The 26,650-nt window shown below is 37.5% G+C and overlaps 2 long non-coding RNA genes, 3 other non-coding genes and 1 pseudogene across 5 annotated transcripts; all 6 read right to left on the reverse strand.

Annotated features, from left to right (window-relative positions):
- Positions 1-6,932: 6,932 nt before the first annotated feature.
- On the reverse strand, positions 6,933-10,866 carry LOC135741719 (uncharacterized). The gene is made up of 3 exons (XR_010529564.2): positions 10,763-10,866; positions 8,627-8,703; positions 6,933-7,153 (listed from the first exon to the last, which is right to left on the reverse strand). It is a non-coding gene; the product is annotated as an uncharacterized lncRNA (long non-coding RNA).
- LOC135742622 (U1 spliceosomal RNA) lies at positions 10,215-10,379 on the reverse strand. The gene has a single exon (XR_010530041.1). It is a non-coding gene; the product is annotated as a U1 spliceosomal RNA (small nuclear RNA).
- A 295-nt stretch (positions 10,867-11,161) lies between the features above and the next one.
- Positions 11,162-11,340, reverse strand: LOC135742641 (U2 spliceosomal RNA; annotated as a pseudogene).
- A 10,514-nt stretch (positions 11,341-21,854) lies between these two features.
- Positions 21,855-22,573, reverse strand: LOC135741724 (uncharacterized). The gene is made up of 3 exons (XR_010529571.2): positions 22,495-22,573; positions 22,364-22,402; positions 21,855-22,265 (listed from the first exon to the last, which is right to left on the reverse strand). It is a non-coding gene; the product is annotated as an uncharacterized lncRNA (long non-coding RNA).
- Positions 22,574-24,081: 1,508 nt separating this feature from the next.
- On the reverse strand, positions 24,082-24,246 carry LOC135742621 (U1 spliceosomal RNA). The gene has a single exon (XR_010530040.1). It is a non-coding gene; the product is annotated as a U1 spliceosomal RNA (small nuclear RNA).
- Positions 24,247-25,028: 782 nt separating this feature from the next.
- Positions 25,029-25,219, reverse strand: LOC135742634 (U2 spliceosomal RNA). The gene has a single exon (XR_010530053.1). It is a non-coding gene; the product is annotated as a U2 spliceosomal RNA (small nuclear RNA).
- Between the last annotated feature and the right edge of the window lie 1,431 nt (positions 25,220-26,650).

Raw genomic sequence — 26,650 nt, forward strand, 5'->3', positions numbered from 1 at the left:
CCAGGAGTCCACATATTTTCTAAATTTCTGTATTGGGTTAAAAAGGGCAAAGCACATTCCTGCAATAAAAACACATCTGACTTAAAAGATTTTAAAAAGGATAAAATGCTCTGTGCTCTGAGTGGGGACCTCACACTTCTCACATTTAGAGTTGAGATTGTAAGGACCATGAATAGTATGATATTAAAAGACATGAATATATAGAAAACATTTAAAAGACTACAGATTTACTCTAAAATCATAAAATTTCTTGTGACACCTGCTCCTCTTTAATCTCAACGTTGTTTTGGTCAGGAGGGCGTGTGTCCACCGCCAGAAAAGCCGCAGAGGAGGTCTCTTGCGGGTCCTTTGGCGATGATGATCTTAGCTTTATGTGCAGAAAAGACACTTCATTTGGGGATGTTAAGGGCCATAGTCGATTCAGATCCTCTGAACCAGAGTCGTCTGAAAAAACTACTGCCCTCCTCTTTTTTTCTTCTATTTCAGAAAGAGGAGATCCCGGAGGTCTTTTCTGCACTTGAGCATTCGGGAGTGGGTTAGAATCACTCCCGCTTAACTCCATCGCCAATTCTGATACTGTTTGGAGAGAGGAGGCCGTTTCATCATCATCATCATCATTATATATTTCATTTAAATTATCATTTTCATTACCTTGTTCTGAAATTATAACCTCTTCCTGTTGTTCAGGCACCATCTCTGTTGCCGCCTCCCCTCCTCTGTCTTGTCCAATCGCTGAAGTCGGTTGGGCATTTAAAATTCCCTCCAAAACTTCAGGCTCCGCCTCCTCCCTCCTTTGTTCTCTTGTTTGCTCTGGTTGTGAGGCGGCCATTTTGTTAGCTTTCAGTTTGTTGGCAAAACTTTTTGGGCAGTCTCTATAGAGATGATTTATGTCTCCACAAAGATTGCACCGCCTGCCATTGTTACACTCATCAAAAGTATGTCCAATTTCTTTACACTTCCCACACACAATTTCCTGGCATGCCTCAGCTAAATGCCCAAACTTTGAACACTTCCTGCAGAGCTTGGGCATTCCTTGATAGTGTATGTAGCCCCTGTTCTCTCCCAACACTATCATGGATGGAAGATGTTTCAGGCCCTGGTAGCCCCCGGCATCTTCCCATTGTTTAATGGGAATCCGCCAGGCACATGTCCAAACACCATCCTCATCCACCACTTTGATAGGTTGACCTCGAACAGTGCAGTACTTTTCCAGCCAAACACAAATATCCTCTCCACTCACTGTTTCATTGAACATTCTAACTATCACCGTCTTAAGTGAGTTATCAGATAATTTCTCAACAGTGAACATAGCAAGCTGGTCTTTATACAACTCAAAACCGTGCCAGAAATCAGAAAGCAGGGAAGTAGACTTAAAACTAACATCAAATCCTTTATTAAAAGGCAAGGTTGTTAAACAATGTAAATCCTCAGGTTTAAAGTTAAGGGTCTTCTGTATCAATTTCCTAGAAAAATCTAATCGTGACATTGCAAACAACTTCCCATCCAACTCCTTAAATAAAAACCGAACGCTGTGGTGCCGCCTCGTGCCGGCACGGGCAGCCGACATTTTGGAGGCACCACAAGCCTAAAACACTAAAACCAGAAGAACACTAAAATTTCAATAAATAACTAAACCAACAATAAACAAATAAAATATATAAATATTCTAAAATTACACAACCAAAAGATAAATAAGAAATTCACTTACCTTTGAAACGATGTTCAAAAACACAGCAAAAACAATATACTCTTTGAATGGAAAATCTTCAAGTCACTACACAGACTAAAAGAAGGATCCACCAAAGAGGCGATCGCAGCTCCACCTGCTGGTAAGACACTTGATCTTAGCCAAAAGGCCGAGAAGCGATACCGGAATAGACGCAGCCAAAGGGGGAGCCGGCGAAGGCGCTGGCTTTTGGGGTGGAGGCTAGCGGGCATTTAACTCTATACGTTCTCATTGTATAACCCAGAGGTAGAACGTTGAGCTAGCAGATCAGAAGTTCATGTTTTCTAAACCCATGCAGAAAACACACACACAAACTGTTGGGAAAAAGCAGTCATCGCTTAACCAAACAGAAACATGAAGTAAAGCTTCAGTTAATTTGCTTGCAGCTTGCAGATCCAATACGTCGATCGTAAAGGTAATGCCGGTAGATCGCACATACCTTAACTGTGTATGCTGCTCCACGCCTCCACGAGCTTCGGGAAACAGAGCGCAAAATTGTCATTATGGTCTTGGATTAACTGTGAAACATGCTTTGCCTTTCTTCTCAAATGTGTTTTCATAAATCTTACGCTGTCCGCTGCAGCTCAGTCGTCTAACTTCTGAAATTTACCAGGATGCGCATTTTTTCCTTGATGCAGGAACTGATCCACGCTCATGAGAGAGAGAGAGAGAGTTTAGAATTTTCAAAAAACCTTTATTACAAATTAAAACATTTTCATAACCTCAAATCAGAAAAAACAAAGGGGAAAAAAAAATATATATATAGTAACGGAAATAACAAAAAATAAGCCAACATAGGAGCAAAGACCAAATCATCTTCAATAACCAGACACAGAGCTCCTCCATTATACCAAATCAATTCAAAAGAAAGAAGATCATTCATTGCTTTTAAGTATCTAAAACCAATAAGGATTCTAGATTTAACTTATTTTAAAAACTGCTAATATATCATGGCTTCCAGGTCTGTCAACGTTGCTGTGGTTTTTCGACAGCTGTAATATGAAGGGTAGAGTGAAAAAAAAAATGTTTAAGTGTTTTGAACATCCCAATCTGTTCGTTTACTTAGTATTTTATTCATGTTTTCGAGTTAAAAAATAATTCTTAAATCAAGATACATTTACTTAATAAGCAAAGTGGCTTAGAATTTAAGTCTTGTTTACTGAAATAAATTCTAAAATGTAATAGGTTAAGGCTTAAAACAAGTAAAAATATCTGCCAGTGGGGTAAGAAAAATAAACCTAAATTGAGTTTATTATTGAATTAAGTTGAAACTAGAATTAAGTTTATTTTTCTTACCCCGCTGGCAGATATTTTTTACTTGTTTTAAATATAAACCTGTTGATTTTTATAATTTATTTCAATTATTACAAAGTATACGATCTGATTTTTTAATCGCGGTGTTTGTTTTATTCCTCGTTTCTTTTCCGTGCATTTGCTTTGTTTATTTATTTTTGCTTGTTGCATTTAAATGCACGTTTGATTTGTTGCCACATTATTCTGTGTTAATGTATTTTTTAACATGTTTATAAACAAAAAGTGCGTTATTATAATTAATTATATGGCTGTGAATTCCCAGCAAACACAAAACGCTTTTATAACAATTTTCTATTACAATACATAATATCTTAAGCCACTTTGCTTACCAAGTAAATGTATCTCCATTTAAGAATTGTCAGATATTCACAAGAAAACAAGACAAAAACAGTAAGTAAGATATTCATTTACTTTTTTCTTTCAAACATGAATTTACAGACGGCTGGAAATTTTTAATAAAATAACTAGACATACCTATTCGGGTCTGCTCCCGTTTGCTGTGATGACGGGGACTTAGTCCAAAGCACATTTTGAGGAATACTTACACATTTTACTTCTTATTTCTTTGAAATTAATTATTATTTATTTTCAATTACAAAGTATGCGATCTGATTTTTTTAATCGCGGTGTTTGTTTTATTCCTCGTTTCTTTTCCATGCATTTGCTTTATTTATTTATTTTCTGCTTGTTGCATTTAAATGCACATTTGATTTGTTGCCACATTATTCTGTGTTAATGTATTTTTTAACATGTTTATCAACAAAAAGTGCGTTATTATAATTAATTATATAGCTGTGAAATATATACAAGAATTCCCAGCAAAAACAAAACGTTTTTATAACAATTTTCTATTACAATACATAATATCTTAAGCCACTTTGCTTACCAAGTAAATGTATCTCCATTTAAGAATTGTCAGATATTCACTAGAAAACAAGACAAAAACAGTAAGTAAGATATTCATTTACTTTTTTCTTTCAAACATGAATTTACAGACGGCTGGAAATTTTTAATAAAATAACTAGACATACCTATTCGGGTCTGCTCCCGTTTGCTGTGATGACGGGGGACTTAGTCCAAAGCACATTTTGAGGAATACTTACACATTTTACTTCTTATTTCTTTGAAATTAATTATTATTTATTTTTAATTACAAAGTATGCGATCTGATTTTTTTAATCATGGTGTGTGTTTTATTCCTCGTTTCTTTAGCTCACACAACATTCTACCAAAAAACAGCAGATCATTTTCTACTAGATAACTCCATACACTATGGATTAAAAATGTCCCGAACCTGATAAAACCCAGGTAAAAAGCAAATACAAATAAACCATGTTGATTTAGCAAAAGTTTACAAATAAATGCACTCCCTGCACACAACAAGCACGTCTAGTTACCATTCATTTTTTGCGTGATTTAAGTTTCGTCGCATACATTTTGGAAGGCACACGATAAAAACAAAATAAGGCTTTTAATGTATGCAGACTTCATTCTCCGTTGAGGGCTTATCAATCATAATAAACGCTGTTAACTCTTCTCATTGAATGGTCTAAATCCAATGCTGGTAAAGAAATCAAATGTGCATTTCAACGCAACAAGCAAGCCGTAAAGCAATGGATGCAGGCAAACAAACGAGGAATAGCACATACACCACGATTAGATCATCGGGTCTCATACTTTGGAATTAATAAGAAATAATTATTCAGTCTAAAGAAATAAGAAGTAAAATGTCTAAGTATTTCTCCAAATGTGCAGACTCATTACAATAAACGGGAGCAGACACGAATAGTTATGTATGTCTCGTTATTTTATTTAAAATTGACAGCTGTCTAACATATGATATATTTTGATAATACGAAATGCTAAAAAAATAATATAACACCAATCGACAATATATGTTATTGTTATTTTTACAAGTAAATTCATGTGTAGGAGAAAACAAAGCAGCTGTCAGTCCATACTATATTGAGTGGCCATCGTAGTGGTGCAACCTGAACGATGTTTTCCCTACTTCCGGTCAAAGGCGCCATTTTGTGAAATAGGCATATAGGTGACGCTGGAGCACGCGGCCATTGTCTCTGTTCAACAAAGCAAGTGTATATATACACATACGCATATTTTTCCTCAATCAATCACCGAATACAAGGTGCAATTCGATGCCAACTGGCCCTTCTCTCTGGTTTCATGTTTGTAAGGAAAATTAAGGGGGAAATTACGATAGCATTTCAGCCAAACATTCATTCGTGCCACGCTGCTTTTCTTTGAACGAAAAAAAAACCCCTCTGCTCCCCCTACACAATTTCTTCTCCTGTTATTTTATGCTTAAAACAAGCAAATAAATCTGCCTACAGGGTAAGAAAAAATTTGTGAACTTTTCCCATAAACACTTAATTCAAGAAAAATTGTCCCACCCCACTGGCCATTTTTTATCCACAATACACATTCGATGTCTGCACGCACCATTGTCTTTGTTCAACGCAAACAATTCTGTTGCGTTTTTCTTTGAACGAAGTGCTCCGCCTAGATAATTTGATCCATATTCACATGGGTTTGTTTCTCGTTTTTTCTTTGAGAACAATCTATATAGCGCTTTCCACAATCGTTTTGGTGTTAGCTTTACGTAAAATAGAAACACAGAAAAGTACTGAGCGATGGAGAAACCACGAAGCGGAACTTATTATGGACCACGGATTGGCAAACAAACTGGCAACCACGCACAAAATAGTGATGAGCGAGTCACCCGAAACTCGGATCATTTAACCCGATCCCTAAAATGACTCGAGAACCATGAGTCCTTAGTGACCATTAACCCGAGTCAGTTGAGTCCTCTCAGATTTTGCATTAAAAATGAGAAATTGTATCAAACACAAAGCTCTTCAAATGTTTACAACAGAATTACAACAAATAACTCTACATAAGCTGCCATAGGTTCTATAACTTGCAACAACGAGTTAATTTACATCACCAAATGTCGACTGGGGGTACCGAGTGAACCAAAAGCTGCTATTCCGGATCATTATTTCTTGCAGCTCCGAGTCCGAGTACAAAGGGATGCGTGCGCGCGACAATGAGTTGGTCGGCGGCTCGGGGATTCACACAGAGAGTGACTCAACTCATGGAGCTTGAATCCTGGGCTAGGAGAAACCTTGCTCGTGTTGTTAACCCACTGACTCATGTAGGCTAATCTGTTGAAATATTTGACTGGCACAATGTTTTGGGTAGAAGCTGCAAATGTTTAACATTTTTAAATACGAGGACTGCTGCAGCAGTGCTGCTGGAAAGATCCGCCACCGACGGACGTACACGGCTCATCTTGTTGACTGAGTCACTCAGAGTGACGTGAGTGGTTCACTCACAGGACCCGTGCAGGAGCGGGCGAGCGGCTCTGTCTGGGACTCACTCACAAGATTAACCGAAGCCTGTCGTGGATCTTTTAAGTCAATCTGAAACAGGACACGTTCCTCTCACGTCCAAGTCAACCAAGCCTGACATCTTCTAAATGTGGTGTTGATATATTTGTCGTTATGAAAGGAAACTAAACACACCAAACTTTTACAATTATGTTATTGATAATGTTACCACGGGCATGCATGTTTTTTACGAGTTCCTCAGGTCACATTAGCCTTTTTTTGTGAGCAGAGGAGTCATAAACTCGTAGCTGCACGCGTGATCCGAGTTGCTTGGTTGGCATTAGTATGACTTAGCGATTGGAATTGGGAGATTTTGACCAAGGGACTCAAGTGACTCGAGTGACTCGCACAACCCGGATCATATTAGTGAGTGACTCAGAATAACCCGAATCCTTAAAAAGATCCGGGTTGACCATCACTAGCACAAAAGAAGCAAACTCTGGTTTTAAACTCACCTTATTTGTCCCCGGAAAACGCCAGAGTCGATGCACGGAGTGGACGGAGCAAGCCTCGCTTCCATAGCCGAAGGTCAAAAATCCATTTAAACGTGTAGTCCCCGGTGTCCACTCGATCTTACCCAAAAAGCCGAGAAGCTATACCGCAATGGCATCCGGAGAAGGCGCTGGCTGTCGGGATGGAGGTTAGCGGGTCAGAGGTCCGGCACTGAAGGTCTGCGTTCATTACTCACCGTGTGCATTTCACTCTATACTTGTAAAAAAACCATACAAATACATACAGAAACAGTTATCACTCATACAAAAAGAAACACGAAGGTAAAGCTTCAGTTAATTTGCTCGCTGAATGCTTTTTGCATGCACATACAAAACTGAACAAAACTGATATTCTGAACAAAATAGGCCCCAAAATTGAGGAACACCAGTTGTTTAGTTAAACTGATTGAATAGCACTTTGCTTCCTATTTGTTAAATATGAAATGAGACAATAAATTACAAATTACATTTCAATGCCTGCAGCGTGTTCATGTCCACACCACAAATAAAACCGTGTGACCCTTTTTTTTTTTTGGTTAAAAGTTTGAAAGTTTCGAACCTACGCAACACTCTAAAGACAAATGCTCCTAAATAGTAACAAATAAGGGTTCTTCAGCTTGTAACCATAGCAGAACCCGTTTTTTTGGTACTATATAGAACCTTTTTATACGGTTCTATAAAGAATCTTGCCTTGAAAAGTGCTCACCTCAGTGGTGCTATAAAGAACGATTAATTTATCAGCTGTCAGGAGTGACATTTTTGTTATTTATCCACTTTCTAATGTATAGCACTTGATAAGGATTAACAGTTTAAAAACAGAAATGCAAGACATCAGAAAATACATTTATTTTTTACTTTCATAACATGAGAGGTGTCATACAATAACAAATATGTGCTTTAAAATCACATTCCTAAGTTAAAAATATACATAAAAATAGATATATGGATCATTACACAAATCACGACTCAAAGGAAATATGTTAAATAACTGCTTCAATATTAATTAACAATAACATTTGGCCAAGGCAGTCCTTGTAAATAGACATATAAATAGACAAATAAAATCATGACATATATGCCATAGAGCCTGAGATAGAGAAAAATAATAAGGAATTCTGCTTTTACTACCATCTCAGAAATATTGCCAGAATTGGAGGTTTTGTCTCAAGACAGGACTTAGAGAAACTTGTTCATGCTTTCATCACCAGCAGGGCCGATTATTGCAATGGACAATGGATTAAAAAAAGTACTGTTACTTGTTTAAAAACCACTTCATGGCTACGGGCCGAAATACATGACAGATATGCTAATCGAATATGAAACCGATTACTCGGATCAATAGGATCAGGTCATTTAGAAAAAACAAGGGTTCACTCAAAACAAGGTGCATCAGCATTTAGTTATTATCAGCTTTCAGAAGAGATCAGATGTGCTTCAACAGTAGACACTTTTAAATCTAGATTAAAAACACATCAGTTTAACTTTGCATTTACTGAATGATTTAAAACAGTACGAATAAAACAGTACAAAAGAATAAAACAGTATGAACCTTACCTGTTATAAAGGGAATGAAGCTTACGGTATGGTGCTTACCTGCAGAAATAAATAAAGTACAATAAGAACACACAGAACTTCAATTTTCAAAATTATTTTAACAATAAATGATGATTATTTTACTGGTTTACCTGTTTGCGATTACCACAGAATCCCGTCACCTGGCTGCGGTCTTCATTTGGTGAACGGTTCTTCACTCATAATTGACCTATACAAGAAATAGAGAAGAATAATAAGCAATTCTGCTTTTACATGTAGATGTGTGCCCCAAGAACACAGACACACCGGCTCCAAAAAGTTTAAACAGTACACATTTCTGTTATTTTAATGTGGCAAATGTGTCAGCTTTAAAAAGAAGCATACATTACCTTTTAAAGAGGATGCGCACTGCGTGAAATACCTTTACTCCCAGCATAAGCAAGCAATTTTCAAAATGCTTTTAAAAGTAATGGTGATTATTTTACTTGTTTAACTGTTTGTGATTACCATGGAATCATGTCACCATCATTTTTAAGCTTGTAAAGCAAATAATGAAATATTGACTTAGTAGGAAAAAATATTTTGGAAGTATCGTGATAAATGATGAAGAAAATATTTTGCAAAGTGATGGTTAGCACACGGTTGATGGTACCTAATAAATTTCATCATATTTTTTTATTCCTACTATGGAAGTCAATGGTGACTATCTGCTGTGGGTTTACCATCATTCCTCAAAATACCTTCTTTTGTGTTACTCAGAAAAAAACTAATCCTCGTGTTGTTGTAAGCCTGTATGCATGAGTAAATGATGACAGAATTATCATCATAAATTGAAGAATCCCTTTAAACTGTATTTCCCCCCCTTAAACCTAAACTTATTTTCTTACAGCAAGTCATTTAGGTAATCAAGAAAATACTTTACCCGTTGTCTTTGTGAGTTAAACAAATACAGCTACGCTTCCAGGTCTGTCGACGTTGCTGTGGTTTTTCGACAGCTGTAGTATGAAGGGTAGCGAATGAATGAATACATTGCAAAAATCATTTCTTACTTGTTATTTCGAACTGTTTTCACTGTACAAATATCTAGAAAGTCTTAAAATAAGATGCATTTTTTGATGAGCAAAATGCCCTAAGAAAATAAGCCTAGCCTTTAGGGAGAAAAAAACTCAAAATTTAAGCGAATTTGGGCTTAAAACAAGCAAATAACTCTGCCAAAGGGGTAAGAAACAAATCTAGATATAAACACTTAATTCAAGAAAAATTGTCGTAGCCCATTGGCAGATTTGTTGGCTTGTTTAATGTACATGGATGTACAATATTTCAATTTGTCTTGTATTTATTAGCATTTTGTATTGCCCAACGCTGTCTATGTTGTTTAACTGTTGTCATTTTCTTATAAAAGCCTTTATAATTTATTAGTTTGGATGATTGCCATTCCCGAGAACCTCTTATATTGGAAGGAAAAGAATCATCTAAGCATTATTTTGTTGACTGTCTCTTAGACATGTAGCCGTTTGATTGTGGTTCTATTGAATGGCTAGTCTATTCTTTTGGAATGGTCAAACGTCTATTAGATTTTCACTGACAGCCCAAATTAAGCCTTGTTTTAGCCTAGACACATATTCGCTGTCTATTAGAAATTATGTAGTCGTTAAATAACCGCTTTTTTGATGACTAATGTATTCTTGGGCCGTGGTTAGACGTCTCTTGGACAAAAGAATCTATTTTTAACACAAAGGTCAGGGGAGAGCGCGAACGCAGTCCCCCACTATCAGAAATTTTGCAGTCGAGATTCCCACATTTGGGGAATTCGCAAAGGGTCAGCACAACCGGAGTGCAATGGCTGAGCCTCGCCCTGGGTGAACCACCTTCATGATCATGGTGTCTCCCCTGCCAGGTAAGTATGAGCGACACCCTTTGAGGCCAGACGGCCGCATCTTCCTGTGACCGATCACATCGACGGCGCCCCCGAAGGCCATCCGACTAACATTTCATTACTGTGTGTGACCAGGTGGAAAGCGCACGAAGCCACGTCTGAGACCAAACATTCTTCGAGATCTACCCTATTTTTATTCCGTTTCCAGCCCGGTTGAACCGTGTAGAGTGAAATATGTGAAACAATTTAAATCAAATGGATTTAAATTGCGCATTCAAATATATGGTTTCGTTATTACAAAGTAACTTTACGTGGAATAGAAACAAATAAATGTACAGAGCAATCAAGAAACAACGAAAGCATAGCAATTTTAGAACGTGGATAAATAAAAACACAGGGCTCAATGACTTACCCGTTGTCGTTGTGAGTTAAACAAGTACAGCTATGCCTCCAGGTCTGTCGACGTTGCTGTGGTTTTTCGACAGCTGTAGTATGAAGGGTAGTGAAAAAAAGTTTTCAGGTGTTTTTAACATTCCAATCGGCCTCTTTCGCTTTTGTTGCACCTTCAGCTGTGTCGAGGATGTTTAATTCGTCCTCGGATCACCACCACAAACTTGTAAAGAAAATAATTAAATACATTACAAAAACATTTCTTTATCAGCGTGTTCATTTCCACGCAAGCTTTTCGTTAAACCAATAAAGCCAACGAAAACACAGCAATTTTAAAACACACGGATTAGAAAAAACACCGTCATTCACGCACAGAAGAAGCAAATTCTTTTTTTATACTTGACTTATTTGTCCCCGAGAAGGGGAGCGCACCATTCATGGAAACACTGCAATACCATGTTGATGCATGGAGTGGAAGGAGCAAGCTCCGCTTCCATTTCCGAAGGTCAAAAATCCATTTAACATATAGTCCCCGGATAGGAGACGTATCAGACATTAAACTGATAAGAACAGATTTTTTTTTTTTTTTCGAAAAGTTTTATTGTTACAAATCTCTTGACATTGACACACTGTTAAAACCACATTGAATATAACATGCTATTAAAAAGAAATCTATAGAGATTTTAATTGATAGAAGAGAGTTAAAAGGTATTTAGCACTCTTTAAATATCTGTATGTTAAAATCCTTAATTACTCCATTGTGTTTTAAAAGGCCAGTGTTGAATGTTAATAAAATTTTCCATATATAACCTTTAAAAATTGTTAAAAACAGTTCTTTATTTGTTCAGAACCGGGGGGGGGTGAGATCTTTATCAATGGGCAATCATCTTGCTCTCCAGCACCAGTCACTAAGCCATCCACTTCCGGAGCCCAGCGGAGATCCTTACCCTCTGGCCCGCTGTTCCCTTAGCCAGATGTTGGTGAGGGTGCATCTACGGGCAACCAGGGTCGGTGGCGGCCGGGACCTTCTCTGTGTGACCCCAGCCCCCCCGTCCGAATGCTAGTGCGTGGTGCCACCTGCAGCGTGTTCTTCACCATTAGCTTGCGTGCGTGGAGGGGCACCATCACACCTTTCCCCGCCAGCAGGTTTCTGGTAGTCCAGACGACTTCTTTGATGGAGTTCAGGGTGAGCCAGAGCGAGGTAAACTGCTGCATTGTTAGATCTTTCAAACATCGGCCCACCCCTAAGATGGCAAGCTTATAGTCCATCTGGACCCCACCTGCTGGCAGGCACGGGAAAAACAGGGGGCCGGTCGTGGTCCACAGGTCCCGTGCAGCGCCGCACTCCCATAGTGTGTGTCGCACGGACTCTGAAGCGCCGCATCCCGGCTGCGGACATTTGGGGTTGGTGGCCATTCCCCGGGAGTGCATAACCGCCCTGGTTGGAAGGATCTCATGGGCCGCCATCCATGTCAGGTCTCGGTGTCTGTTCTGGAGAGCAGGGTGTGCAGCATTTTTCCAAACCTCTTGTGCCTCATGTATCGTGAGGCCTGCCACTGGCTCACCTTCTCCCGGTCCTGCACAAGAGAAATAATTTTTTTGTGGTCACTTAAAAGTGTGACATCTTGCTGTTCCAATGTGTGTTTTTTCAAAAACTTTTTAATAAAATCATACTCTTTAGGCAAATTAAAAGACACTGGAGTTGTTAGGTCAACTGGTAAAATCTTTAAAGTGCGTAAATATGACCCCATCCAGAACCTTGCCAAGGCAGCCGTTTTGTTCTCTCTGGGTGGAGTCACAGCGTACTTTATATGTAAAGCAGTGAATCTGCTTCCTAAAAACAAATGGGGGTCTGGGAGCCCTTTTCCTCCATTCTCCTTCCTTTTCTTCACAACTTCCCTTCGAATTCTCTCCCATTTGGACCCCCATAAGAAGTAAAACACCGCCCGTTCCAAACCTAAAAGAAAAAACCTTGGGGGACTAAAAACAGAACACAGTAATGAAAGCAGAGGTAAAATCACAGCTTTGTAAATTAAAATCTTACCCTCCAATGTCAATGTCCTTAAACCCCAAAAACCCAGTCGTTGCCTAACTTTCCCTATAGTGTCTGCCCAGTTGCTTTTTCCACCCCCCTCCCTGTCAAATTTCACCCCTAAAATCTTTAAGTCTGTATTCCTTATGGTCACTTCAAGGCCTCGTCTGTCAATGTATCCCCATGGTCCAAAGAGTTGGGCCTCGGACTTACTCCTGTTGAGCTTAGCGCCCGAGGCCTTTCCATAAAACTCTGTCACCTCGAGGGCTCTCCGGACCGAAATAAAATCAGTTGTTAAAAGAGTCACATCATCCATATATAAAACGCATTTAGCAGTCAGTCCTCCGGTTCCAGGTAAGTTCAGTCCTTTGATCCATTGGTCCCTTCTCAAGAGCTGTGCCAGTGGCTCAATACAAGCCACATACAAGAGTGGGGATAACGGACACCCTTGCCGGACGCCGCTGCGTATATTAACTGCTTTTGTCAGATGCCCATTTATTAGAATTCTGCTGGTTATTTCTTTGTACAGCATACCCACCCACACTAAAAACCTCCCTGGGAAGCCCATTTTTTTCAGTACCCGAAACAGGTACTGGTGCGAGACCCGATCAAACGCTTTCTCAAAGTCTAAATTTAGAACCAATAGCCTAATATTTCTGTCTCTCGCAAAACAGATAGCATCTCTGATCAATATTAGGCTGTCAGTGATCTTCCTCCCGGGCACCGCACAAGCTTGATCCGGGTGGATTACGTCCTCTAAAATCCTCGACATACGGTCCGCTAAAAGTTTGCTAAAAAGTTTGCAGTCAAAATTTAAAAGAGTGATTGGTCTCCATGTCTTTAGATCTGTTCTGTCACCCTTTTTGTGAAGAAGCGAAACTATCCCTAGTCTAAAACTGTCAGGAAGTATGTCAAGTCTGTCAAATTCATTAAAAACATTTAATAACTCATGTACTAAAATATCCCAAAATGTTTCGTAAAATTCTACAGGAAGCCCATCACTTCCTGGAGACTTACCTTTTTTAAAGTTGTTTTTACATTTTGTGAGTTCTATGACTGTAAAATCCTGATTTAAAAAAGAACACTCGTCTTGAATTTTCTTTTCTAAACTATTTAAAACTTGCCATAAAACATCTTCCTGTATGTCCTTTTCATTATATAACTCGCCATAAAAATCTTCCACTTCCTTTAAAATATCTTCAGTACAATTTGCTTCTCTTCCTCCCATGTTTAACTTAATAATTGTCCCACCCTTTGATATAATCTTTTTGAAAAAGTACCGTGTGCATTTTTCCCCTTCTTCTAGTTCTCTTTCCTTGCTTCTTAAGATGACTCCCTTTCTCTCTTGCTCTATTGCAGACATTTGCCTTTTTACTTCCTTTATTTCATCAGTAAAATCGAAACCATTGTTTGATAAGTTAAAATATCTCTGTAGTCTTTTCTGCAGCCCCATCATGCATCTTCTATCCTTATTTTTCTTTTCTTTCCCTTTCTGTCTAAAAAATTCTCTCGTTCTGTCCTTTATCATTTCCCACCACTGTGCTCGTGAATTAAAAAAGTCCTGGAGGGTCTGCCACTGGCTGAATTGCTCCCTGTACTCCCTCACTATCTCATCATCCTGCAAGAGAGAGCAATTCAGCTTCCAGATTCCTTCGCCTGCTGTCAAACTTGTGTTGAAAGAAAGAGTGCAGGATAGCATAGTGTGATCTGAAAAATACAGGGGTGTCAATGTAGCATCAGTTGGCGGGCATTCACGAGAAAACATGTAATCGATACGAGAGGCTTTGGCACCATCACCACTGGACCAGGTGAGGCCCTCCTCCTTAGGATGCAAAGTCTTAAAACAGTCAACTAATTTAAAATCTTTTATTAAACTTTGCAATAAAATAGATGTCTTATCCAATTTGAAATCCTGCCCTGCTCTTTTTCTATCTGACTTGGTTAAAACACAATTAAAATCCCCTGCAACTACTAGGGGAGCCTTACCTAGCATGTGGGGCTGCAAGTCTTCTAAAAGCTCATGCCTTTTGTTTTTCTCTGTAAAACCATACACATTTAGAACATTAAAATCCCTATCTAAAAAGGTCAGTTTAGCCAAAATAGCCCGCCCTTACCTCACCACTGTGCTCTCCTTCACCAAGATGTTGGGGTTTTTTATTAAAATTGCAACCCCATCATTCTTATTAAAATTTGACCCACTCCATATGGAGGGGCCAGGAGTCCACATATTTTCTAAATTTCTGTATTGGGTTAAAAAGGGCAAAGCACATTCCTGCAATAAAAACACATCTGACTTAAAAGATTTTAAAAAGGATAAAATGCTCTGTGCTCTGAGTGGGGACCTCACACTTCTCACATTTAGAGTTGAGATTGTAAGGACCATGAATAGTATGATATTAAAAGACATGAATATATAGAAAACATTTAAAAGACTACAGATTTACTCTAAAATCATAAAATTTCTTGTGACACCTGCTCCTCTTTAATCTCAACGTTGTTTTGGTCAGGAGGGCGTGTGTCCACCGCCAGAAAAGCCGCAGAGGAGGTCTCTTGCGGGTCCTTTGGCGATGATGATCTTAGCTTTATGTGCAGAAAAGACACTTCATTTGGGGATGTTAAGGGCCATAGTCGATTCAGATCCTCTGAACCAGAGTCGTCTGAAAAAACTACTGCCCTCCTCTTTTTTTCTTCTATTTCAGAAAGAGGAGATCCCGGAGGTCTTTTCTGCACTTGAGCATTCGGGAGTGGGTTAGAATCACTCCCGCTTAACTCCATCGCCAATTCTGATACTGTTTGGAGAGAGGAGGCCGTTTCATCATCATCATCATTATATATTTCATTTAAATTATCATTTTCATTACCTTGTTCTGAAATTATAACCTCTTCCTGTTGTTCAGGCACCATCTCTGTTGCCGCCTCCCCTCCTCTGTCTTGTCCAATCGCTGAAGTCGGTTGGGCATTTAAAATTCCCTCCAAAACTTCAGGCTCCGCCTCCTCCCTCCTTTGTTCTCTTGTTTGCTCTGGTTGTGAGGCGGCCATTTTGTTAGCTTTCAGTTTGTTGGCAAAACTTTTTGGGCAGTCTCTATAGAGATGATTTATGTCTCCACAAAGATTGCACCGCCTGCCATTGTTACACTCATCAAAAGTGTGTCCAATTTCTTTACACTTCCCACACACAATTTCCTGGCATGCCTCAGCTAAATGCCCAAACTTTGAACACTTCCTGCAGAGCTTGGGCATTCCTTGATAGTGTATGTAGCCCCTGTTCTCTCCCAACACTATCATGGATGGAAGATGTTTCAGGCCCTGGTAGCCCCCGGCATCTTCCCATTGTTTAATGGGAATCCGCCAGGCACATGTCCAAACACCATCCTCATCCACCACTTTGATAGGTTGACCTCGAACAGTGCAGTACTTTTCCAGCCAAACACAAATATCCTCTCCACTCACTGTTTCATTGAACATTCTAACTATCACCGTCTTAAGTGAGTTATCAGATAATTTCTCAACAGTGAACATAGCAAGCTGGTCTTTATACAACTCAAAACCGTGCCAGAAATCAGAAAGCAGGGAAGCAGACTTAAAACTAACATCAAATCCTTTATTAAAAGGCAAGGTTGTTAAACAATGTAAATCCTCAGGTTTAAAGTTAAGGGTCTTCTGTATCAATTTCCTAGAAAAATCTAATCGTGACATTGCAAACAACTTCCCATCCAACTCCTTAAATAAAAACCGAACGCTGTGGTGCCTCCTCGTGCCGGCACGGGCAGCCGACATTTTGGAGGCACCACAAGCCTAAAACACTAAAACCAGAAGAACACTAAAATTTCAATAAATAACTAAACCAACAATAAACAAATAAAATATATAAATATTCTAAAATTACACAACCAAAAGATAAATAAGAAATTCACTTACCTTTGAAACGATGTTCAAAAACACAGCAAAAACAATATACTCTTTGAATGGAAAATCTTCAAGTCACTACACAGACTAAAAGAAGGATCCACCAATAAGGCGATCGCAGCTCCACCTGCTGGTAAGACACTTGATCTTAGCCAAAAGGCCGAGAAGCGATACCGGAATAGACGCAGCCAAAGGGGGAGCCGGCGAAGGCGCTGGCTTTTGGGGTGGAGGCTAGCGGGCATTTAACTCTATACGTTCTCATTGTATAACCCAGAAGTAAAACGTTGAGCTAGCAGATCAGAAGTTCATGTTTTCTAAACCCATGCAGAAAACACACACACAAACTGTTGGGAAAAAGCAGTCATCGCTTAACCAAACAGAAACATGAAGTAAAGCTTCAGTTAATTTGCTTGCAGCTTGCAGATCCAATACGTCGATCGTAAAGGTAATGCCGGTAGATCGCACATACCTTAACTGTGTATGCTGCTCCACGCCTCCACGAGCTTCGGGAAACAGAGCGCAAAATTGTCATTATGGTCTTGGATTAACTGTGAAACATGCTTTGCCTTTCTTCTCAAATGTGTTTTCATAAATCTTACGCTGTCCGCTGCAGCTCAGTCGTCTAACTTCTGAAATTTACCAGGATGCGCATTTTTTCCTTGATGCAGGAACTGATCCACGCTCATGAGAGAGAGAGAGAGAGTTTAGAATTTTCAAAAAACCTTTATTACAAATTAAAACATTTTCATAATCTCAAATCAGAAAAAAACAAAGGGGAAAAAAAAATATATATATATAGTAACGGAAATAACAAAAAATAAGCCAACATAGGAGCAAAGACCAAATCATCTTCAATAACCAGACACAGAGCTCCTCCATAATACCAAATCAATTCAAAAGAAAGAAGATCATTCATTGCTTTTAAGTATCTAAAACCAATAAGGATTCTAGATTTAACTTATTTTAAAAACTGCTAATATATCATGGCTTCCAGGTCTGTCAACGTTGCTGTGGTTTTTCGACAGCTGTAATATGAAGGGTAGAGTGAAAAAAAAAATGTTTAAGTGTTTTGAACATCCCAATCTGTTCGTTTACTTAGTATTTTATTCATGTTTTCGAGTTAAAAAATAATTCTTAAATCAAGATACATTTACTTAATAAGCAAAGTGGCTTAGAATTTAAGTCTTGTTTACTGAAATAAATTCTAAAATGTAATAGGTTAAGGCTTAAAACAAGTAAAAATATCTGCCAGTGGGGTAAGAAAAATAAACCTAAATTGAGTTTATTATTGAATTAAGTTGAAACTAGAATTAAGTTTATTTTTCTTACCCCGCTGGCAGATATTTTTTACTTGTTTTAAATATAAACCTGTTGATTTTTATAATTTATTTCAATTATTACAAAGTATACGATCTGATTTTTTTAATCGCGGTGTTTGTTTTATTCCTCGTTTCTTTTCCGTGCATTTGCTTTATTTATTTATTTTTGCTTGTTGCATTTAAATGCACGTTTGATTTGTTGCCACATTATTCTGTGTTAATGTATTTTTTAACATGTTTATAAACAAAAAGTGCGTTATTATAATTAATTATATGGCTGTGAATTCCCAGCAAACACAAAACGCTTTTATAACAATTTTCTATTACAATACATAATATCTTAAGCCACTTTGCTTACCAAGTAAATGTATCTCCATTTAAGAATTGTCAGATATTCACAAGAAAACAAGACAAAAACAGTAAGTAAGATATTCATTTACTTTTTTCTTTCAAACATGAATTTACAGACGGCTGGAAATTTTAAATAAAATAACTAGACATACCTATTCGCGTCTGCTCCCGTTTGCTGTGATGACGGGGACTTAGTCCAAAGCACATTTTGAGGAATACTTATACATTTTACTTCTTATTTCTTTGGAATTAATTATTATTTATTTTCAATTACAAAGTATGCGATCTGATTTTTTTAATCGCGGTGTTTGTTTTATTCCTCGTTTCTTTTCCATGCATTTGCTTTATTTATTTATTTTCTGCTTGTTGCATTTAAATGCACATTTGATTTGTTGCCACATTATTCTGTGTTAATGTATTTTTTAACATGTTTATCAACAAAAAGTGCGTTATTATAATTAATTATATAGCTGTGAAATATATACAAGAATTCCCAGCAAAAACAAAACGTTTTTATAACAATTTTCTATTACAATACATAATATCTTAAGCCACTTTGCTTACCAAGTAAATGTATCTCCATTTAAGAATTGTCAGATATTCACTAGAAAACAAGACAAAAACAGTAAGTAAGATATTCATTTACTTTTTTCTTTCAAACATGAATTTACAGACGGCTGGAAATTTTTAATAAAATAACTAGACATACCTATTCGGGTCTGCTCCCGTTTGCTGTGATGACGGGGGACTTAGTCCAAAGCACATTTTGAGGAATACTTACACATTTTACTTCTTATTTCTTTGAAATTAATTATTATTTATTTTTAATTACAAAGTATGCGATCTGATTTTTTTAATCGCGGTGTGTGTTTTATTCCTCGTTTCTTTAACTCACACAACATTCTACCAAAAAACAGCAGATCATTTTCTACTAGATAACTCCATACACTATGGATTAAAAATGTCCCGAACCTGATAAAACCCAGGTAAAAACAAATACAAATAAACCATTTTGATTTAGCAAAAGTTTACAAATAAATGCACTCCCTGCACACAACAAGCACGTCTAGTTACCATTCATTTTTTGCGTGATTTAAGTTTCGTCGCATACATTTTGGAAGGCACACGATAAAAACAAAATAAGGCTTTTAATGTATGCAGACTTCATTCTCCGTTGAGGGCTTTTCAATCATAATAAACGCTGTTAACTCTTCTCATTGAATGGTCTAAATCCAATGCTGGTAAAGAAATCAAATGTGCATTTCAACGCAACAAGCAAGCCGTAAAGCAATGGATGCAGGCAAACAAACGAGGAATAGCACATACACCACGATTAGATCATCGGGTCTCATACTTTGGAATTAATAAGAAATAATTATTCAGTCTAAAGAAATAAGAAGTAAAATGTCTAAGTATTTCTCCAAATGTGCAGACTCATTACAATAAACGGGAGCAGACACGAATAGTTATGTATGTCTCGTTATTTTATTTAAAATTGACAGCTGTCTAACATATGATATATTTTGATAATACGAAATGCTAAAAAAATAATATAACACCAATCGACAATATATGTTATTGTTATTTTTACAAGTAAATTCATGTGTAGGAGAAAACAAAGCAGCTGTCAGTCCATACTATATTGAGTGGCCATCGTAGTGGTGCAACCTGAACGATGTTTTCCCTACTTCCGGTCAAAGGCACCATTTTGTGAAATAGGCATATAGGTGACGCTGGAGCACGCGGCCATTGTCTCTGTTCAACAAAGCAAGTGTATATATACACATACGCATATTTTTCCTCAATCAATCACCGAATACAAGGTGCAATTCGATGCCAACTGGCCCTTCTCTCTGGTTTCATGTTTGTAAGGAAAATTAAGGGGGAAATTACGATAGCATTTCAGCCAAACATTCATTCGTGCCACGCTGCTTTTCTTTGAACGAAAAAAAAACCCCTCTGCTCCCCCTACACAATTTCTTCTCCTGTTATTTTATGCTTAAAACAAGCAAATAAATCTGCCTACAGGGTAAGAAAAAATTTGTGAACTTTTCCCATAAACACTTAATTCAAGAAAAATTGTCCCACCCCACTGGCCATTTTTTATCCACAATACACATTCGATGTCTGCACGCACCATTGTCTTTGTTCAACGCAAACAATTCTGTTGCGTTTTTCTTTGAACGAAGTGCTCCGCCTAGATAATTTGACCCATATTCACATGGGTTTGTTTCTCGTTTTTTCTTTGAGAACAATCAATATAGCGCTTTCCACAATCGTTTTGGTGTTAGCTTTACGTAAAATAGAAACACAGAAAAGTACTGAGCGATGGAGAAACCACGAAGCGGAACTTATTATGGACCACGGATTGGCAAACAAACTGGCAACCACGCACAAAAGAAGCAAACTCTGGTTTTAAACTCACCTTATTTGTCCCCGGAAAACGCCAGAGTCGATGCACGGAGTGGACGGAGCAAGCCTCGCTTCCATAGCCGAAGGTCAAAAATCCATTTAAACGTGTAGTCCCCGGTGTCCACTCGATCTTACCCAAAAAGCCGAGAAGCTATACCGCAATGGCATCCAGAGAAGGCGCTGGCTGTCGGGATGGAGGTTAGCGGGTCAGAGGTCCGGCACTGAAGGTCTGCGTTCATTACTCACCGTGTGCATTTCACTCTATACTTGTAAAAAAACCATACAAATACATACAGAAACAGTTATCACTCATACAAAAAGAAACACGAAGGTAAAGCTTCAGTTAATTTGCTCGCTGAATGCTTTTTGCATGCACATACAAAACTGAACAAAACTGATATTCTGAACAAAATAGGCCCCAAAATTGAGGAACACCAGTTGTTTAGTTAAACTGATTGAATAGCACTTTGCTTCCTATTTGTTAAATATGAAATGAGACAATAAATTACAAATTACATTTCAATGCCTGCAGCGTGTTCATGTCCACACCACAAATAAAACCGTGTGACCCTTTTTTTTTTTTGGTTAAAAGTTTGAAAGTTTCGAACCTACGCAACACTCTAAAGACAAATGCTCCTAAATAGTAACAAATAAGGGTTCTTCAGCTTGTAACCATAGCAGAACCTGTTTTTTTGGTACTATATAGAACCTTTTTATACGGTTCTATAAAGAATCTTGCCTTGAAAAGTGCTCACCTCAGTGGTGCTATAAAGAACGATTAATTTATCAGCTGTCAGGAGTGACATTTTTGTTATTTATCCACTTTCTAATGTATAGCACTTGATAAGGATTAACAGTTTAAAAACAGAAATGCAAGACATCAGAAAATACATTTATTTTTTACTTTCATAACATGAGAGGTGTCATACAATAACAAATATGTGCTTTAAAATCACATTCCTAAGTTAAAAATATACATAAAAATAGATATATGGATCATTACACAAATCACTACTCAAAGGAAATATGTTAAATAACTGCTTCAATATTAATTAACAATAACATTTGGCCAAGGCAGTCCTTGTAAATAGACATATAAATAGACAAATAAAATCATGACATATATGCCATAGAGCCTGAGATAGAGAAAAATAATAAGGAATTCTGCTTTTACTACCATCTCAGAAATATTGCCAGAATTGGAGGTTTTGTCTCAAGACAGGACTTAGAGAAACTTGTTCATGCTTTCATCACCAGCAGGGCCGATTATTGCAATGGACAATGGATTAAAAAAAGTACTGTTACTTGTTTAAAAACCACTTCATGGCTACGGGCCGAAATACATGACAGATATGCTAATCGAATATGAAACCGATTACTCGGATCAATAGGATCAGGTCATTTAGAAAAAACAAGGGTTCACTCAAAACAAGGTGCATCAGCATTTAGTTATTATCAGCTTTCAGAAGAGATCAGATGTGCTTCAACAGTAGACACTTTTAAATCTAGATTAAAAACACATCAGTTTAACTTTGCATTTACTGAATGATTTAAAACAGTACGAATAAAACAGTACAAAAGAATAAAACAGTATGAACCTTACCTGTTATAAAGGGAATGAAGCTTACGGTATGGTGCTTACCTGCAGAAATAAATAAAGTACAATAAGAACACACAGAACTTCAATTTTCAAAATTATTTTAACAATAAATGATGATTATTTTACTGGTTTACCTGTTTGCGATTACCACAGAATCCCGTCACCTGGCTGCGGTCTTCATTTGGTGAACGGTTCTTCACTCATAATTGACCCATACAAGAAATAGAGAAGAATAATAAGCAATTCTGCTTTTACATGTAGATGTGTGCCCCGAGAACACAGACACACCGGCTCCAAAAAGTTTAAACAGTACACATTTCTGTTATTTTAATGTGGCAAATGTGTCAGCTTTAAAAGAAGCATACATTACCTTTTAAAGAGGATGCGCACTGCGTGAAATACCTTTACTCCCAGCATAAGCAAGCAATTTTCAAAATGCTTTTAAAAGTAATGGTGATTATTTTACTTGTTTAACTGTTTGTGATTACCATGGAATCATGTCACCATCATTTTTAAGCTTGTAAAGCAAATAATGAAATATTGACTTAGTAGGAAAAAATATTTTGGAAGTATCGTGATAAATGATGAAGAAAATATTTTGCAAAGTGATGGTTAGCACACGGTTGATGGTACCTAATAAATTTCAGCATATTTTTTTTATTCCTACTATGGAAGTCAATGGTGACTATCTGCTGTGGGTTTACCATCATTCCTCAAAATACCTTCTTTTGTGTTACTCAGAAAAAACTAATCCTCGTGTTGTTGTAAGCCTGTATGCATGAGTAAATGATGACAGAATTATCATCATAAATTGAAATATCCCTTTAAACTGTATTTCCCCCCCTTAAACCTAAACTTATTTTCTTACAGCAAGTCATTTAGGTAATCAAGAAAATACTTTACCCGTTGTCTTTGTGAGTTAAACAAATACAGCTACGCTTCCAGGTCTGTCGACGTTGCTGTGGTTTTTCGACAGCTGTAGTATGAAGGGTAGCGAATGAATGAATACATTGCAAAAATCATTTCTTACTTGTTATTTCGAACTGTTTTCACTGTACAAATATCTAGAAAGTCTTAAAATAAGATGCATTTTTTGATGAGCAAAATGCCCTAAGAAAATAAGCCTAGCCTTTAGGGAGAAAAAAACTCAAAATTTAAGCGAATTTGGGCTTAAAACAAGCAAATAACTCTGCCAAAGGGGTAAGAAACAAATCTAGATATAAACACTTAATTCAAGAAAAATTGTCGTAGCCCATTGGCAGATTTGTTGGCTTGTTTAATGTACATGGATGTACAATATTTCAATTTGTCTTGTATTTATTAGCATTTTGTATTGCCCAACGCTGTCTATGTTGTTTAACTGTTGTCATTTTCTTATAAAAGCCTTTATAATTTATTAGTTTGGATGATTGCCATTCCCGAGAACCTCTTATATTGGAAGGAAAAGAATCATCTAAGCATTATTTTGTTGACTGTCTCTTAGACATGTAGCCGTTTGATTGTGGTTCTATTGAATGGCTAGTCTATTCTTTTGGAATGGTCAAACGTCTATTAGATTTTCACTGACAGCCCAAATTAAGCCTTGTTTTAGCCTAGACACATATTCGCTGTCTATTAGAAATTATGTAGTCGTTAAATAGCCGCTTTTTTGATGACTAATGTATTCTTGGGCCGTGGTTAGACGTCTCTTGGACAAAAGAATCTATTTTTAACACAAAGGTCAGGGGAGAGCGCGAACGCAGTCCCCCACTATCAGAAATTTTGCAGTCGAGATTCCCACATTTGGGGAATTCGCAAAGGGTCAGCACAACCGGAGTGCAATGGCTGAGCCTCGCCCTGGGTGAACCACCTTCATGATCATGGTGTCTCCCCTGCCAGGTAAGTATGAGCGACACCCTTTGAGGCCAGACGGCCGCATCTTCCTGTGACCGATCACATCGACGGCGCCCCCGAAGGCCATCCGACTAACATTTCATTACTGTGTGTGACCAGGTGGAAAGCGCACGAAGCCACGTCTGAGACCAAACATTCTTCGAGATCTACCCTATTTTTATTCCGTTTCCAGCCCGGTTGAACCGTGTAGAGTGAAATATGTGAAACAATTTAAATCAAATGGATTTAAATTGCGCATTCAAATATATGGTTTCGTTATTACAAAGTAACTTTACGTGGAATAGAAACAAATAAATGTACAGAGCAATCAAGAAACAACGAAAGCATAGCAATTTTAGAACGTGGATAAATAAAAACACAGGGCTCAATGACTTACCCGTTGTCGTTGTGAGTTAAACAAGTACAGCTATGCCTCCAGGTCTGTCGACGTTGCTGTGGTTTTTCGACAGCTGTAGTATGAAGGGTAGTGAAAAAAAGTTTTCAGGTGTTTTTAACATTCCAATCGGCCTCTTTCGCTTTTGTTGCACCTTCAGCTGTGTCGAGGATGTTTAATTCGTCCTCGGATCACCACCACAAACTTGTAAAGAAAATAATTAAATACATTACAAAAACATTTCTTTATCAGCGTGTTCATTTCCACGCAAGCTTTTCGTTAAACCAATAAAGCCAACGAAAACACAGCAATTTTAAAACACACGGATTAGAAAAAACACCGTCATTCACGCACAGAAGAAGCAAATTCTTTTTTTATACTTGACTTATTTGTCCCCGAGAAGGGGAGCGCACCATTCATGGAAACACTGCAATACCATGTTGATGCATGGAGTGGAAGGAGCAAGCTCCGCTTCCATTTCCGAAGGTCAAAAATCCATTTAACATATAGTCCCCGGATAGGAGACGTATCAGACATTAAACTGATAAGAACAGATACTACACTTGATCTTAGCCAAAAGGCCGAGAAGCGATACCGGAATAGACGCAGCCAAAGGGGGAGCCGGCGAAGGCGCTGGCTTTTGGGGTGGAGGCTAGCGGGCATTTAACTCTATACGTTCTCATTGTATAACCCAGAAGTAGAACGTTGAGCTAGCAGATCAGAAGTTCATGTTTTCTAAATCCATGCAGAAAACACACACACAAACTGTTGGGAAAAAGCAGTCATCGCTTAACCAAACAGAAACATGAAGTAAAGCTTCAGTTAATTTGCTTGCAGCTTGCAGATCCAATACGTCGATCGTAAAGGTAATGCCGGTAGATCGCACATACCTTAACTGTGTATGCTGCTCCACGCCTCCACGAGCTTCGGGAAACAGAGCGCAAAATTGTCATTATGGTCTTGGATTAACTGTGAAACATGCTTTGCCTTTCTTCTCAAATGTGTTTTCATAAATCTTACGCTGTCCGCTGCAGCTCAGTCGTCTAACTTCTGAAATTTACCAGGATGCGCATTTTTTCCTTGATGCAGGAACTGATCCACGCTCATGAGAGAGAGAGAGAGAGTTTAGAATTTTCAAAAAACCTTTATTACAAATTAAAACATTTTCATAATCTCAAATCAGAAAAAAACAAAGGGGAAAAAAAAATATATATATATAGTAACGGAAATAACAAAAAATAAGCCAACATAGGAGCAAAGACCAAATCATCTTCAATAACCAGACACAGAGCTCCTCCATAATACCAAATCAATTCAAAAGAAAGAAGATCATTCATTGCTTTTAAGTATCTAAAACCAATAAGGATTCTAGATTTAACTTATTTTAAAAACTGCTAATATATCATGGCTTCCAGGTCTGTCAACGTTGCTGTGGTTTTTCGACAGCTGTAATATGAAGGGTAGAGTGAAAAAAAAAATGTTTAAGTGTTTTGAACATCCCAATCTGTTCGTTTACTTAGTATTTTATTCATGTTTTCGAGTTAAAAAATAATTCTTAAATCAAGATACATTTACTTAATAAGCAAAGTGGCTTAGAATTTAAGTCTTGTTTACTGAAATAAATTCTAAAATGTAATAGGTTAAGGCTTAAAACAAGTAAAAATATCTGCCAGTGGGGTAAGAAAAATAAACCTAAATTGAGTTTATTATTGAATTAAGTTGAAACTAGAATTAAGTTTATTTTTCTTACCCCGCTGGCAGATATTTTTTACTTGTTTTAAATATAAACCTGTTGATTTTTATAATTTATTTCAATTATTACAAAGTATACGATCTGATTTTTTTAATCGCGGTGTTTGTTTTATTCCTCGTTTCTTTTCCGTGCATTTGCTTTATTTATTTATTTTTGCTTGTTGCATTTAAATGCACGTTTGATTTGTTGCCACATTATTCTGTGTTAATGTATTTTTTAACATGTTTATAAACAAAAAGTGCGTTATTATAATTAATTATATGGCTGTGAA

The sequence above is a fragment of the Paramisgurnus dabryanus genome, chromosome 13, assembly GCF_030506205.2.
Source record: "Paramisgurnus dabryanus chromosome 13, PD_genome_1.1, whole genome shotgun sequence".
NCBI classification, from domain to species: Eukaryota; Metazoa; Chordata; class Actinopteri; order Cypriniformes; family Cobitidae; genus Paramisgurnus; species Paramisgurnus dabryanus.